Source organism: Tasmannia lanceolata, unplaced genomic scaffold (genome assembly GCF_043159265.1).
Source record: "Tasmannia lanceolata isolate RefF3 unplaced genomic scaffold, GAP_Taslan_0.1 ptg000025l, whole genome shotgun sequence".
Lineage (NCBI taxonomy): Eukaryota > Viridiplantae > Streptophyta > Magnoliopsida > Canellales > Winteraceae > Tasmannia > Tasmannia lanceolata.
The window spans coordinates 8,102,387-8,118,061 of NW_027518702.1; the positions used below are offsets into that span (position 1 = coordinate 8,102,387).

A 15,675-nucleotide genomic window follows, 5' to 3' on the forward strand; every position below is an offset into this window, starting at 1 on the left:
AGCACCTTAAAAGTGTGAGAGAGTGTACCGCCGATACCCTACATGCACATTCACCATACAAAATCTCCAATAAACAAATAAGAAATAAAACTCTAAAACCTGAGCATGGTTGAGAGAGTGTCTCCCTTTTGTAATCCCAGTTGGAACTTTTCATTTTATCACTATACTACTTTGATGATAGGACTAACAGCAATGGAACAGACTTGCAGTGGCCCACCAAATCAACGATAATGATCACTAAAGATTTGTGCTAGATATACAGTTGAAGATCGTCCGTTCATCATTTACCAACTCAAAACACATATTCAAAAAAGAAAAAAAACAAATAGTAACCCATGACAATGACTATTGGAAGTGTAGTAAATAAGATTTGGTTCCACAAGACAAGAAGAAAATAGACTTCCAGGTGAACTGCACCAAAAAAGACTTCATCCTTTCACTTGGAAAACCTGCAAGAACAAACCTGAGAAATGAAAACCAGTAAGCTCCATGATACTAATGAAAGTAATAAATCATAGAAGCATATAGATCAGACTTTAGATGATAAAAGATAAAAGGAGGGGTGAGGTGATTGAAAATAATTTACTTCTAGGCGAAGAACCCACAAAATGACCTTGAATATTTCATTTGCAAAACCTGCAAATTGAAGCAAGAATGAAAGTTCTAATAAGAAGCAAAACCCATATCATGCATAAACAGATATCATAAAAGAAAAATATATACTCACATTTCTCCAACACGATTAACATTAAAAGGGAGAAATACTCCCTAGAAATGAAAAGCTTGAAATCAACACAACTTCTCTGTTTTTAATTTGATGGAGATGTGTGCTAATGGTCAATCTTGGCCAAAGACAACAAAGAGATGAAAACAGTTGTAGGAAGAAAACTGTACAAGTATTGGTATACTAGTTATCATGCATACCTGGAACTGAGAAAAAAAAATGTAGAAATTCAGCGAAGACTAAACAAGGAAAACCCATTGGATTGAAGTGCTAAGGTACAAGGGAAAACACATTCTATGGTGTTATAGAGAGAAGACATACTACCATCACCACCATGGCACCATATATATCATCACAAGGGTCTAGCATGAGAAAATGAGGTAAAAATATAGCCAAAGACAACTTGCCGGTTTGGTTTTTTCTTCACGGTAACCCCTTAACTAGGCATGGCTTAAAACAAAATATCAGCCAACACCACCCACAAAAAGGGGTATCCCATGTTTGAGAGAAAAACAGTTAAAAACTAGTCTTTGTAAGGAAAGTTTGCCGGCAAGTCATCCTTGGCTGCACCTTACAACCTCCTCCCCACATGTAAGACCTTGGATGAATAATAGAAAAAAAGCTCATATCCAATCACCCATTTCACAATCATTTAGAATGCAGTTAATCCAACCAATCCCAATCTTCCCACACTCTATGGCTGTCTCATCTCTATTCCCAAAGGAGAAACTTTCTATTCCCTTCAGAAAAATAGAGACAAAACCCTCTCCTCTTTATTTTAATGCAAGAGAAGACTGTGTGGAGAAGGAGATTTCTATTGGCTTGGGAGTCTCTTGACAGAGAAATGGGCGAATGGGGATTGAAGGGAGATGGTGTTGGGCTCTGTTTATAAAGAATTTTCTTGGGGGGAATGCCATAAAAAAAGAATAATTGATACCAACTTGTATGGATTAGGCGCATGCAAAGATCTGTGTGATTTGGGGTTTTGCCCATTGGGGTAAAGAGGAGGGATTGGGTTGTGATTTGAAGGTTTCTTGGCCTTGTATTTGACTTTGCATTGAAAGCTACAACCATGTGGAGTCTAAACCTAGGGATATAGCTCCTCTTTTCCGATGACACCATCTACTTCTTGACTTTCTTATGCCTATATTAGGGTGTCTCTGACAATCATTGCTTAGTTTGTTAATTCATGTTTCCTCAGATGATCATACTTACGAAGTTATGATACAATAATCTATGACGTTTACTAACAAACTAGACAGAACTTATCATACTTCTTGAGTAGATTGGGCTGCATCTAGAAAAATGTGTTAATCAATTATTTAGAGTTTACTTGGATGCCATTATTTTCCTTACTATAATTGATCTGAATCATTAAGACCAAACCTAGAAATTTGCCCCAAGTGGTTAGCCTTAGAATTTCTTATTAGTGTCCTCAAAATCTTGTATTGATAAAGATAAAGTATGATAAAATTGATTAATGAATTGATTTTAGCTTTAGAGTAGCAATTGCAACAATATCTCGAGACTTTGTCAAGTTGGCTCCCTTATTTTATCATTAATAGTTGTCTTTATGTAAAATAAGGTGATTTTAGTTTGGGAATTCTAAGAAAGGGATTATGTTGTTGTGTTTATGATAAATTAGGTGATTTTAGTTTGGGAATTCTAAGAACAAGCATCTTCGTCCGAGTAGAGGGACTGGAGGGTCACTTAGGGCCAGTTTGGATGCCGAGAAGATTTTGATTTGGATTTCTCACATTTGCAGCCCTTTTTGTGTAGTGATTTGGATCCGGATCTATCAAATCCTTTGATTACCAAATCAACGACTAACAGTGAAAAAAGAATCAGATTTCCAAATATGTTGTGGAAATAAGTAATTGGAAATCCATAGGTCTGGCAGTTTCCTTCACCCTCTTTGCTCCTCAACCTCTCCCCTCCACTAGGAAGTACCCCCTTCCCCCTCTCTCTCTCTCTCTCTCTCTCTCTCTCTCTCTCTCTCTCTCAACATGAGCTGCCGAACCTACTCATTTTGTATTCAAAACTCAATTCCAAATCCAAATACAAAATATGAGGTATCCAAAAGGCCCTTAGTTCTCTTCCATCATATCTGGAGATCGATGGTGAATGGTGAGGTGGACTGGCGAGCTCGGGCAGGAGTGGGTCCAGTAACTATATCGGCGTTAGGGATTTACGATTTCTTACCCTCTTGAGCTCTGTTGTCCTTATAGAGTTTTTTCTCTTTTTCTTGTACTCGATGATCCCATGACTATCTCGGTCATTGCCACGTCTTTTTAATAAAATCTCACCAATTCAAAAATAAATAACTAAGAACAGGATTAGGTTCTTATATTAGGGGGTTTCCCAAATGGGTGTCTTGTATATACGATAAATTAAGTGATTTTAGTTTGGGAATGCTAAAACAAGATTAGGTTTTTATATTAGGAGTTGTCCCAACTGGGTGTCATCCACTACTTGCTCATTACTGTTTTATTATGTCTTCTAAAACAAATTATAAGACTAACTAATTAAACTAGCCTAAGTTTTCTGTTTTCATGGGGAATTGGTTTTTACTTATATGGATAGTTTTGATCCATTTGAGTTGTCAGCGTATGTTTTTGTAACCATGTAACACTTGTAAAAATGTTCATTGTCCCTGTTTCAGCATGAGGCCTTTCTACAAGCCTTCTTTTAGAATATATAATTGTAATATGATAAGTATGAACCAAGGTCGAAGACCATGGCAACTTTTCCCAACCCCATCTAAGAAAACCTTTAGTATAAGAAAAGGTTTGTGGAAAGTGCTACACAATAAAGGAAAAGAGTGTGAAATGAGAGAGACCTTGTGAAATTTAAGTGGGTTTCCTTGGAGAGACAGACACGTGGCATATCTAAAGGCTATTGATATTCGCACTACCATGTTTTGATAACTGCACTAAGCCACCTTGTCTTTTAATATTTAACCAAGCTTTGAATGGTTATCACTTATCACTTATCACAATTCCGAAATTAGTTTTGAGAAGTTAATTGAGAATGAAAAGACAAAGTGGGTTAGTGCAGTTATTAAAACATGGTAGTGCCAATATCGGTACCCAATGTAAATCAGAGAGAGATTTTTCCGTGCATAGATGTTTATTATGGGGGCAGAGATTTCCGTGTCGTCTGAACTCAACCCTACTTTTCTTCCGCCATCTTTTCAGGTACAAAAGTCCTTTTTCTTTCGGCTACTTTACTCTACAAACAAACCACCTCATTTACTACAAATGAAAAGAAAAGATAGAAAGCCCTCTCATTTTGATACGTCCACACCTAAATGGCCTGTTTAAAATTATGACCAGGCATTCAACAACTAACTCAGTAGCTTAAAATAAAAACTGATGGATTAGTGATTTACTTCCCCCCTATCTTAAACCTTTTCTTCTCAAATTTGCCCTCTCCAGTCTATCTCTATGCAATTGTCTAAGGATGCTTGAACAAGTGCAAACACCCCATGTGAAATAAACAACCCATTCTCCAATCTAATTTTTGGTAAAGATTCTACAACTTACATTTGTTCAATAATTTTGGCTTATATGTTACTCATAATATATCTTGGTTGTGATATTTATCTTTATTTTTAGATTAGTCTTATGTATTTGGGCAATTCATGTATTTTCTCTTTTCCAAGCTTGTACAAAAGGTTATATAAGTCCTCTTCTCTTATGCAAAAGTAAGCCGCGAAATGACTTTCTGCGAAATTGCCTAAAAAATTCCCTAATATTGTTCTGTATAAAGATTGGAGGGTTAGGATCAACCTATGGAAATGATTTTTGGGGACAACCTATTTAGGCTATGGCCCATCTAATGGACGGTTTGGATCATCCTATGGTGCAGGCCAATAAAGTGAGGAGTGCCCTCATCAAAATACAGTAGTGCTAATAACATTTCCCAAAATTTTATATTGATTGATTCCTCATATATAATGCATTATGCGTTTCACTGCTATGCAATGTGCAGTGCCATGGTTACTTAAGCTAATCTTTAATTTCATAAACTAGATTCATACACACTAAAAGAAATTTAAGTTTTGGTCTGACATGCGACAAACCAGCAGTGAAATGCCTTTCGCGATGAACCCTAGCAAATCCCATATTATATACCTGTAAAAGTCTCTCACTATTTTTTCATTGCTAAAATCTTTTTTTGCACCGGATTTATGTGGGTACGGTCTATATATCCGTTGCTAAAAGTTTTTTCTTGTTGTGATATCATTACTCGTTAATAAAATATCATCAACTACAATCTCAAAATGATAAATGCACTCCCAATGTTCCTAGCTATCATATACACAATGATCAAAATTATTTAGTATAAAAGCATGTACAATTGCTAAGTCGTGAAGGGTATCATAACATTGTCTAAATAAGAGCAGTTTATAGTATTGTTGGCAAGATACACCATAGAGAATATCACTAGGAATCATAGACAATTACTTACCATGCAAATATTTAAAAACTCTCACTAATATGTGACGATCCTCGATAAAATTGAAGAGTATGTTAATCTTCTCTTAATTTCAACTGTTTCGAATCCTCGAAACTCTCCTATATGGCAGTTTGAATAGTGTTATCGGTGTATTATTTCGCTATAACTTTGACCTTACTAGTACAGCTTGAGAAGATTTTTTTTCTTCCCAACAGTTCAAGCAACCAAGAAAAGTTTTTTTTTTTCCCATCATAGTCCGGTCAACCAAACATGGGATTTTTATTTTGCCGGGATACCTGTAGGACTCTTTTTTTTCTCCCACATAAATCCCAGGAACCGAAAAAAAAAACCTGGCAACCAAACAGAGCTGACATTGACGACTGAGTCTGTCACTTCTGAACCCATTACTTCATAGGACAAAAAAATGGATCTGAATTGTGGAAAATTCCAAGAGTGCGTGATGCAACTTAAGAAGGGTTGAAAGGCCATAAATGTAGGGTGATGTAAAAGAGGGTTCTCTCAGTTCCCACAGTTATTTCTTCATAAGCATAGTCATACACTATTAGGTGAATTTCATTAAATTCTTAAGCAACTTGTGCAAATGGTGTAGAAAAACCAGATGCTTTTAATAGACCCTACATTTCCAACCCTACATTGAAGAGGGCATTGAACAGAGTTGTTCAATTTTCAATGGGCTTTGTGGACCCAACTCCCATATTGGGCGGACTGTGGGGCTCACTTGTAAGACCACATGAATGTTGGCATGGCAGGACTTGGTTGGGGCTTACATGTGGTCTCTGCAGTCTTCAGGTGCTGGCTGATCTTGGCCTTTAATGTAAAAAGAAAATGCTAAAACAATGGTCCATGGCCCCAGTTTGGATTGCAAGAAAAACATTTCTGATGGAAAAAAAAATTCCCAAGAAATTTTTTTCTTTCCACAATTTAGAGGGAAATAATATAATTATGATTAATTAGAAGAATATCATCATAGAAGGTCCCTGTAAATACAAATTGAATTGGGTTGGTTCAAGACTTAAGTTCTCTTTTCTTGTGTAATAAAAGTAGAAAATTCAAGAAATTATTTTCCTTTCCAAACATCAGAAAATTCCCGCAATCCAAACAGGGCCCTCTCTTAGCCACGCTCCTACCATGTGGTATGTGATCCAATCTTTGATCTAACCAGCGACCAGAAGTTCGGCTGTTTAGAAATCCGACGAACAAAATCCAATCTAATTGTGCAAAGAAATTGAATAGTAGAAATAAACAAACCACAAGATGCAGATACTGATACTTCACGTGGTTTAGCCAATATGCCTACGTTCTCACGCTAGAACACAATCTTTGACTACAAGAAAATAAAATTACAAGGATGACAATGGATTATCCCAAAGCCTACAAACCACAATCCTTCCCTTGTCCTCTCAATCAAGACCGTACACGAGCAACCAAGACCGTGCATAAGAGCAGCCCGAGAGAGAATGTCACCTCTCTTTCTCACACAAAAAGAACCAACAAATTCTATTTCCTCACTCTTCTCACACCCCCATAAAGAACAAGAACCTCTTCTTCTTGGCCTGTACTCCTTTGGTCTCCTCTTAACCGCCACATTTTCATGTCCTCCTCTTTGTCGTAGGTGTGTTCAAACCCTTTATATCATAGGTTTTTCAAAAAATCTAAAAAGACTCCCTACCTTTCTAAATTTGGCTCCCTGATTAGGGAATATTGGTAGTGGAAAACAAGGCAACTCCCAATAATCTCCACCTTGGCTTGTTCCCCAATTACTTGAAAATTTTCTGTAGACATCATCTATCCGTTGGCGCCACAAGACACCATTGTACTACTTAAGTACCAGCTACACATCATCGAATCATTTGGAATCTGACTCTACCTGACTTGATCAACACAGCTAATGCATATATGTAGCTAGGGCTGCAACTCGAGCCGGGTTTTACCCTACCCGCATCGACCCGACCCGAAAATAGCCTGGATTGGGTTCAGGTTTCATGGGTTTCGGGTGGAGCCGGGTCGAGCATTCAAAAGCCCGCATGAATATCGGGTCGAGCCGGGTTTGAAGGGGCCCGACCCGACCCAACCCGAGTTACATAAGTTATAGTATGTACTTTTTTTTCTATTGTTAGTTAAAAGTTAAAAGTGAAAACCCACGCACCCACTGTTATTGCGTGTGAGTGTAATTTCTGCTTCTATGAGTTGAGTTGATTCAAGTGTTTGATTCAGCATTGTTTGATTGTAATTACAACATTGTTGGATTACAGCATTGTTTGATTCAAGTGTAATGTGAGTGTAATTACATCATTGTTTGATTCAAGTGTAATGTGAGTGTAATTTCTGCTTCTATGAGCTGAGTTCCCTTGCCAAACAAGAATTTTTCTTAAAAAATTGCGTCAACGTGAAAAAACCCCACCTGACCCGACCCGAGATTTATCATGGGTAGGGCCGGGTTTGAGAATCGTGGGTTTTCCGAAAAAAAACCCGACCCGAGATATTTCTCGGGTAGGGTTGGGTTCTCCAAAACCCGACCCGCCCGACCCGAGTTGCAGCCCTATATGTAGTGGCCAACCGGATGACTCACCTAGTCAATCTTGAAGATGGATCTTGATCTGTCATCTCCCTTGCAGGTGCTATTAACATCTCAAAACTGTTTGTACCATAGAAGCTAGCAAAGCGAGTCTTTACATCAGTTGCCAAAAGAGACCCTACTCAAGTACTTGTAATATGTGCGCAGTTTTCAACCATCCATTGAGATCTTATGGACAACAGTCATCATGTCTCCAACAAGAAGTTACAGTCCACCACAGTTCTCCCTTTTCATCAAAACCATACAACTGCATAATCTTTATAGGTCTACCTACAACTAAATACTTGCAACACTTGAGTCGAACTGCCATTAGGCACTAGATTCTTTTGTATCTTTGGGACATACGTTACACCACCCAAGGTACGAACCACTTCATCGAATTTTTTGATCTTCAGTATCATAATTCCCGTGATGCCAAGGCATTACACCTGCTCTTATGGAACGTATCAAACTAATCTCTTGCTATATGCATGAACAGAGCAACTTGAATATACAATCTACTCATTATGAGAAGTGTGGTTATGTGGGGAAACTATAAGAACATATCCAAACATTTTGCTCTGCTCATCCATTACTACCACCCCCATATTTGTAGCCCCCTTGACTACTTGTCTCTTCGTTTTGAACAATCCTGCATGATATGACCTTATTTCTCGCAACAATAACATTACACGCACTTTCCATGACCCTGGTTCTTGATGTGCCTGTTCTTAGTACCCTGCCAAGCAACCTTGATTATGAACAACTAACCAATGCGCTTACTCTAATCAAGAACATAATTCTTACACAGCTCATTAGATAAGAGCGACGCTATGACCTCCCCTAACTACAATTTATCCTTACCACACAATACAGTTGTCACCAAGTTACCATACGAATCTAAAAGCGAGATAAGAAACATAAGGGCCATTGAGAACATCTTGATTAGGGGGTGTCAATGGATGCACTTACGGTTAGGATGCACCTATGGGTTGATAATTATATGTTCAGATCTCTTATCAGTATTATACCTTTTGGAGTGCTGATCTTACTAAGGGAGTTGGATCCACCTATGGCTTGGTCACGATCTGTTCAGATCTCTTTCCAATCTTACTTTCTAAGTTCCTTCATTATAAGTTTTTAGTCACCATACATCTTACAACGACTATCTTAAGCTGACCCCATATAGGGCAGTGCTTTGAGAGAGATATTAGGAGGTCTATTTATCACTGTTCTTCAAATATTATGGAATTAACTATAGGTACTCACCGTTTTTGTACTCTCCATCAGATTTAGTGGCTGCATCTGCTTCACAATCTAAAATAATTTTGGGTCCATCGGACGTTCAGATCATTTGGATACATTGGGCCATCTTAGAATTTGGATACGTTGGGCCATCTTGGTCTAACTTCTGCAATGGGGAGGGCGTGGCTCTCGAAACCAAACGAGACTAGAAGATGAATCCTTGCCTTACGCCATTCGCTATGCTCATGGCAGCACGGAAAGAAAGGGATAAGGGGCTCGCCTCACCTCTCCGGCTCTCCCCTTCCCATGGCCAAACACATGTGAAGCCAATTCCCTATAGTCATTCAGTTCGGTCCCTCTCCCGGAGTACCTCACTTCACTGCTAGAAGGAATACTCCATTCGGAGGTTTTAGTTACATTAGTTGTTAGAGAGCAGTCGCGAAACCCCCCTTTCCGTAATTCAGTCCCGTGCTGGGAGTGATGATTGGCTGTTATTTGTCACAAATTACAAAGGCGGGCATGAAGCCGGATAGGGTTGTAACTCAAGTCGGGCTTTCCATAATCCTACCCAACAGAGAAATTATCTCGAGTTGGGTCTGTTCTTTATGTGAAAACCCAAATTATCACAGGTTATGTCGAGTATTTATGGGAAAACCTGAGATTTATAACCCAAATCCTACCCTACCGAGAAATTATCTCGAGTTGGGTCTGTTCTTTTTGGGAAAACCCAAATTATCACAGGTTGGGTCGGGTATTTATGGGAAGACCTGATTCATAATCCTGACCCAACCAGGTATAGTTTCTTGTGTCGAGTTTTTAAAGTTCAGCTGTGTTTTTACTGTTAATAGAGTGATTGATTTAAAAGAAAGTAGTAAACATCAAATCTTTACAGCCAAAAACCTCATTTGGATACCTCAGGTTTTGTATTTGGATTTGGAATTGATTTCTCAGTACAAAAGCTCATGTTGAGGGAGATAGAGAGGGAAGCGGGTAATTCCTGATGCAGGAGAGAGGTTGAGGACCCAAGAGGGTGAAGGAAACTCCAAGATCTGTGGATTTCAAATTTCTTATTTCCACAGCTTATTTGGAAATCTGTATTTTTTCACTGTCAGTCGCTGAATCACTGAATTGAAAATTCAAGGATTTGGCCGGGATCGAAATGTCAATGCAAAAAGGGCTGCAAATGTGAGAATTCCAAATCAAAATCCTCTAGGCATCCAAAGGTAGTAAACATTAAATTTAAGTTGACAAATGTATAAATTTAATAAGAAAACTATTTCACATCACCAACCTGATCATCTCAATGAAAACAACTGCATCAATATACTAGAAGATAGTTAAACAAAAGATACAAGTAAAACTGCAATTTTTTCTTCCATCTTTCAGCTGTTGCTCCTCAGTCATGTTTTGTTTGAAAGCAATATCACAAAGTAGTCAAAATGTGCTGAAAATGAATAAAATTAGACTATATAAGTGAAGGGCCTGGGGTGGATTTGATCCAAACCTACCACGCTCTTGAAAACCGTTGGGGTTAGAAACCAATTCGTTGACCAAAGGATCTAAAAGATTTTACAAATACAAAGAAAATTAGGCCAAAATCAAGTTTATGGCCTGGAATGACAAGCCTTCATCTCCTAAACAGTCATTTTCATGGATGCTTTTGGAGCCAAATCCTAGTTAGGCAGGCTTCTACAAAGAGCACCTTTCAAATCTCCGTTCTTGTAAAACAATCATCAGGCTTACCATTTTTTTAAAATAAATTGGTAATCATTAGGCTAACATTAACAAAGGAATAACTCTGAGCACAGAGAGAAAAGTAAACAATAAACCAACCTCACCTTCTGACTGTCTCATTTTATTGAGATGAACTCAGAAGACCCATCTGAGATCAGAAATTATCAGTTTTAAGTACTGAACAAAGGTCTATAAACTTAAAAACTATCACTCAAAAAAAAAAAAAATTATGAACAATAAAACTTTACAGTTTGAAACTGATTCCGTCGTCTGCTTACCAGGTTTATGAAGCAATCAGTAGTCATTTTGGTTAACAGACCCATAAAAAGTAGACAATAAACTGACCTCACCTTATGGTTGTCTTATTTTCTTCAGATGAACTCAGAAGACCCATTTAAGAATAGAAATTACTTTAATAGTTTAAGTGCTCAACGAAGGTCTGGAGACCAACTGTCATTACAAAAAATTAATAATTTAAAAACAATAAAATTTTAGAGTTTTTAAGCTAATTCCCCCGTCTGCTTACCAGGTTCCTGAAGCAATCAGTAACCTTTTTGGTTATAGCCATCACCATATGTTGGTTAGAGACTCTTGACAAAAAAAGAAAGATTTTGAGGACCCAGTTGGCCTTTTCAGACATTGATTTGAACAGACTAACCAAGATAGAACTGATACAAATGAAAAGAGTGGCAATAAAAAATAGTAGCCATAAAAAAAATCTCTTTTTGTAAATACATGCCAGACCATGACCAAAACATCCATTTTATACACGCCTTCATTCTACAAGAGTCACTTACATGGATGCTATTGTAGCCCTACCATTGTTAGGCTATCACAAACAGCACAATTCAAAAAAAAATTCTTATAAACCATCACAAGGCCAAAATAGCAAAGCACAAAAGCAACCCAATAAAAGATGATTAGCCATGACCACCCTATCTTGATATCAAGATCAAAACCATGACAAAGAGTTACAAGAACATTAAATAAAACAGAACAATTGGGGGAATGTAACACCATGCTGATAACCAGAATCTGTGATTTAATGCTCTCACTTTCCATATGGAATTCTAATGCAAGGGATGTTAAAAACAGCATGACAATTAAGGTGGTAGTTACCCCGCCTTGGTAGAAAATGTAAATCTATTTCCTGACCAACTTAAATAAATTCCTTACAGCATCAGTCATATTTGTTCAGATTATAGTATACTGAAAAAAAAAATAAGAATAAGGTGCTAGTCGTGAAAAATTGTTACAGTAAAAGCTACTACCTCGGTGGTAGGGACAAAAAATGTGACTCATCATTCATCAGATACTACGTGTATATGATCCATCATCGGCAGATTTCTTTAAAGACACGGTTAAAATCAAACATTTAGGCCTAGAAAAGTATGATAATGGGCAAGGAAAAGATGCCAAACAAGTTCAGTGAAACTATAGGAAAAACTAAAAAATGAAAGAAGGCAGTAATAACATAGGGTAGGAACAAAGAGCATAGAAAAAAATAAAATAAACAGAACAAAAGGGTAACATGGGCAAGGAAAAGAACAACGAAAACTCAGAAATGACAATGTAAAAGAACGCACTTAAACTCCATGTAATGACAGAAAAACAATAATAAAATCAGATTTTAGATTAACAAAAAATCCTCAAAATATAAACCGACTAACGAGATTTGCTTTGAGATGAAAACATAATTAACAAAAGGGTTTGGATAAGGAAAATATGCATCCATAATAAATCAACAGGAAAACAATGCAAGACTGGGTATATGCATCAGAGAGATTCCCAAGACGAGTCATCATCCTCCAGAGGAGTGCGGATGTCCCTGTCTATTTTTTCATCACTTGCACAAACAAAATCCCACTAATAGAAAAATCATGAATCCATCAAAGTGCCTAAATGGTTGAGGATGACATTTGAATGTACACTCACTGAGGTGGCAATTGAGGTCATTTAGAATGCAGTTAAGTGTAGACTGTAGCCCCAAATTGCCCAAATTGAGATCTGGGCCTATATCAAAACGCACTATTGAAATGATCATTGGATTACAAACGTTTAAGAGGGCAGTGTGAAAAAACACATTTAAACTTCAAGGCAATACAGAATTTTCCAGTACACAACAATTTTTATTTTTTTTTTAAGTTCCAGAAAACAACAATAAAATCAGATTTTTCCAGATTAACAGAAAATCCTCAAAATATAAACCAACTAACAAGATTTGCTTTGAGACGAAAACATAATTAACAAAAGGGTTTGGATGAGGAAAAGATACATTCACAATAAATCAAAAGGCTACAATGCAAGATTGGGTATATGCATCAGAGAGATTCCCAAGACGAGTCATCATCATCCAGAGGAGTGCGGATGTCCCTGTCTATTTTATCATCACTTGCACAAACAAAAACCCACAAAATAGAAGAATCATAAATCCATCAAAATGCATAAATGGTGAAGGGTGCCATTAGAGTGTAAAGTCAGGTTACAATTGAGGTCATTTTAGATTGCAGTTAATGTAAACATAATTGACAAAAGGGTTTGGATGAGGAAAAGATACATTCATAATAAATCAAAAGGCTACAATGCAAGGTTGGGTATATGCATCAGAGAGATTCCCAAGACGAGTCCTCATCCTCCAGAGGAGTGCGGATGTCCCTGTCTATTTTATCATCACTTGCACAAACAAAAACCCACAAAATAGAAGAATCATAAATCCGTCAAAATGCATAAATGGTGAAGGGTGCCATTAGAATGTAAACTCAGGTTGCAATTGAGGTCATTTGAGATTGCAGTTAATGTGTAGACTGCAGGCCTAAATTTAACTACCAATTTGAGATCTTGGCGTATGCCAAAACACACTTTTACAAATGATAATTGAATGACAAGCTTCAGAAGGCAGTGTATAATAACACATTTAAACTCCATGTAATGCAGAATTTGACAGAAAATCCCCAAAATACAAACCAATTAACGAGATTTGCTTTGAGAAAAGTTGCATTCATAATAAATCACCAGGATTCAATACAAGACTACTGGGTATATGCATCAGAGAGATTCCCAAGACGAGTCATCATCCTCCAGAGGAGTGCGGATGTCCCTGTCTATTTTATCATCACTTGCACGAACAAAAACCCACAAATAAAATAAATCCAAAAAATGCTTAAATGTTTGAGGGTGACATTTGAATGTACACTGAGGTGGCAGTTGATGTGTAGACTGCAGAACCAAATTGCACCCAATTTGACATCTGAACGTACACCAAAACGCAACCTTAAAATTGATGACTGGATTACAAAAGCTTCAGAGGACATTAATCCAAATCAAGGGCCCAATCCCAACAAGGAAAAGAAATCTCTCAAAGATAAATAGAAAATGAAAATAAAATGAAAGCCATTCAAAATAAAATAAAATAAAATAAAATAAATGGAAAATGAAAATGAAAATGAAAAGAGAGCAAATGCCTCAGAGCAATTTCGTTCATAGTGTACACTCAAAGTATATTTAAACCCATCATAGGCAATTGAAGAATTCAATTGTGGAGCTCCTAATGGAAGGGGCTCATCAAAACAGAATTCATAATCTAAAGCAATTACCAACCCAATTCAATTATAATTTTACAGATAAAAATATTAGAAATGTAATTAGGTCATAGGTGCAATATAACATAACCAACGTACAACAAATATATAAAAGCAAATGAGCCAAAACAAAAGAACCAAATTCAAGATCAGTGCCCACATACATAAAAAGGAGAAAAAAAAATCAATTGTGCAGAACCTAAGCAAGGAATTATGCATCGGATCTACATAATCATTAACCTAAAAAGTTCATTTTTTACATCAGAGAGACTCCCAAGACCAAATCCACACCAACAAAATAACTAAATTCAAGATCAGATCCGTCCGAGCCCGTGTACATAAAAAGCAGAAAAATCAATTGTGCAGAATCTAACAGTGAATTATTCAGCGGTACTACATAGTCATTAACCTAAAAGGTTCATTTTCTGCATCAAAGAAATTTCCAAGACCAAGTCAGTTTCAAGTACTTATAGATTACTCGATTACTCCGTAATGCTTTCTAATTTTCAAAGGATCGATCGATTTTCAAGATTGGCTAATTAAGTTTTTTAGCTCAACACTTAACACAAACTACTGAATTAAGTAAGCCAACACAAAGGGGCCATTTGGATACATGGATTTTATAATCCAGAATTGTAAAATCTTGTATTTTACAAGCTAAAACCTGAATTTTATATGCTAAAGCCTAGATTTTATACGCTAAAACAAGGATCTTATTCGCTAAAACCTGGATTTTACAATCCTGGATTATAAAATCCAAGTTTTAGCTTATGAAGTCCAAGTTTTAGATTGTAAAATCCTGGTTTATAAAGTCCATGTATCTATAAAAATGTAAGAAACAGCTAGCAATATGGCTAAAATCACTTTCTATAGGAGAACTCAAATAAATATATCACCAACAACAACCAAATGAAACTGTAAATGAAAACAATCAAACAAACCTAAAAAAGCTAAATGTTAAAGTAAGGTGCAAAAGCCAAATGCCTCAGATCAATTTGTTTTCATGGTAATTCTTCAAAGTATATTTAAACCCATCATAGGCATAGTAAAACTGGCTTTTCCAGCAACCCCATGAAAACCCAGATACATGTACCATTAAAATAGTAAAAAAATTTGTGTTTTTCAGAAAGCAATGTTTTTTCAAGAAGCCACGGTATTTAAAACCATCATATGACTTAGTAAAATTGGCTTTTCAAGAAACCTTATGAAAACCCAGATCTATGTACCATTAAAAGGGTAAGAAATGGGCTTTCCTGGGAAGGAAACAAAGTACTTAAACCCATCATATGCATAGTAGAACTGGAATTTTTATGAAACCCTATGAAAACCCAGATTAATGTACCATAAAAAGGGTAAAA

At 36.7% G+C, this 15,675-nt stretch overlaps 1 long non-coding RNA gene and 6 other non-coding genes across 8 annotated transcripts; all 7 read right to left on the reverse strand.

The window, feature by feature from the left end:
• LOC143858169 (uncharacterized) lies at positions 1-1,831 on the reverse strand. Of its 2 annotated transcripts, none has more exons than XR_013238882.1 (3): positions 728-1,831; positions 587-636; positions 1-449 (listed from the first exon to the last, which is right to left on the reverse strand). It is a non-coding gene; the product is annotated as an uncharacterized LOC143858169 (long non-coding RNA). The 2 variants fall into 2 exon arrangements; XR_013238881.1 differs by having other exon boundaries at positions 1-463.
• Positions 1,832-12,509: 10,678 nt separating this feature from the next.
• On the reverse strand, positions 12,510-12,593 carry LOC143858348 (small nucleolar RNA R44/J54/Z268 family). Its single transcript, XR_013238924.1, has one exon. It is a non-coding gene; the product is annotated as a small nucleolar RNA R44/J54/Z268 family (small nucleolar RNA).
• Positions 12,594-13,054: 461 nt separating this feature from the next.
• LOC143858349 (small nucleolar RNA R44/J54/Z268 family) lies at positions 13,055-13,138 on the reverse strand. The gene has a single exon (XR_013238925.1). It is a non-coding gene; the product is annotated as a small nucleolar RNA R44/J54/Z268 family (small nucleolar RNA).
• A 198-nt stretch (positions 13,139-13,336) lies between these two features.
• On the reverse strand, positions 13,337-13,420 carry LOC143858351 (small nucleolar RNA R44/J54/Z268 family). The gene has a single exon (XR_013238927.1). It is a non-coding gene; the product is annotated as a small nucleolar RNA R44/J54/Z268 family (small nucleolar RNA).
• Positions 13,421-13,778: 358 nt separating this feature from the next.
• LOC143858350 (small nucleolar RNA R44/J54/Z268 family) lies at positions 13,779-13,862 on the reverse strand. The gene has a single exon (XR_013238926.1). It is a non-coding gene; the product is annotated as a small nucleolar RNA R44/J54/Z268 family (small nucleolar RNA).
• A 331-nt stretch (positions 13,863-14,193) lies between these two features.
• On the reverse strand, positions 14,194-14,262 carry LOC143858347 (small nucleolar RNA Z267). The gene has a single exon (XR_013238923.1). It is a non-coding gene; the product is annotated as a small nucleolar RNA Z267 (small nucleolar RNA).
• A 1,032-nt stretch (positions 14,263-15,294) lies between these two features.
• Positions 15,295-15,364, reverse strand: LOC143858346 (small nucleolar RNA Z267). The gene has a single exon (XR_013238922.1). It is a non-coding gene; the product is annotated as a small nucleolar RNA Z267 (small nucleolar RNA).
• Between the last annotated feature and the right edge of the window lie 311 nt (positions 15,365-15,675).